The sequence below is a fragment of the Pteropus alecto genome, unplaced genomic scaffold (genome assembly GCF_000325575.1).
Source record: "Pteropus alecto unplaced genomic scaffold, ASM32557v1 scaffold199, whole genome shotgun sequence".
Taxonomy (NCBI): Eukaryota; Metazoa; Chordata; class Mammalia; order Chiroptera; family Pteropodidae; genus Pteropus; species Pteropus alecto.
This window is the reverse complement of record NW_006442489.1, coordinates 385,938-387,001: the sequence shown is the minus strand read 5'-3', so window position 1 is coordinate 387,001 and position 1,064 is coordinate 385,938.

The following is a 1,064-nucleotide window of genomic DNA, read 5'->3' as shown; positions in this document are numbered from 1 at the left end:
ACACTCCCAAGAGTTTACCCACTGTTTTTATCCCAGTCACACAGAGCAGAAATAAATTCACCTAGCCAAGATCTATGAAATCACATTTCGAAGTCTCATTGACCTTTTTTTATTGAAGTATAATGATATAAAACATTAGTTTCAAGCATAAAACATAATGATTTGATATTTGTATGTTACAAAATGATCACAAGAAATGTAGCTAACATCAATCCTCATAGTTATTTTTTTCTTGTGATGTGGACTTTTAAGATCTACTCTCAGCAACTTCCAAATATGCAATACAGTATTATTAATTATAGTCCCATGCTATACATTACATCCCCATGACTTATAACTGTAAGTTTGTACTGTATGACCCCCTTTACTTGTTCCCCCCCCCATCTCTGGCAACCAACAGTCTGTGTTCTGTATTTATGAACGTGTTTTTTGGTTTGTTTTTTGTTTTTTCTAAGTTCCACATATAAGTGAGATGATTAAGTATTTGTCTTTCTCTATCTGACTTATTTCCCTTAGTGTAATGTCCTCAAGATGCACCCATATCGTCACAAATGGCAAATTTCATACCTTTTTATGGCTGAATAGTATTCCATTATGTATATATACCACAATTACATACCAATCATCAGTCAGTGGATACATGTTTCCATATCTCAGCTATTGTAAATTATGCTGCAGTGAACATGGGAGTGCATAATTTTTTGAATTCGTGTTTTTTGAATTAGTGTTTTCATTTTCTTTGGATGGATTCCCAGAAGTGGAATTACTGACTCATACGGCAGTTCTATTTTTAATTTTTTAAGGAAACTCAATACTGTTTTTCATGGTGGCTGTACCAGTTTACATTCCCATTAGAAGTGCACAAGTATCCCCTTTTATACACATCCTCCCCATTACTTATTATTTCTTGTCTTCCTGATAATGGCCATTCTAACAGGTGTGAAGTGATATCTCATGCCTATTGGCCATTTGTATGTCTTCTGTGGAAAAGTGCCTATTCAGATCCTCTGCCCATTTTTTAAATCAGATAGGGTTTTGTTGTTTTGGGTTTGGAGGTTTTATTT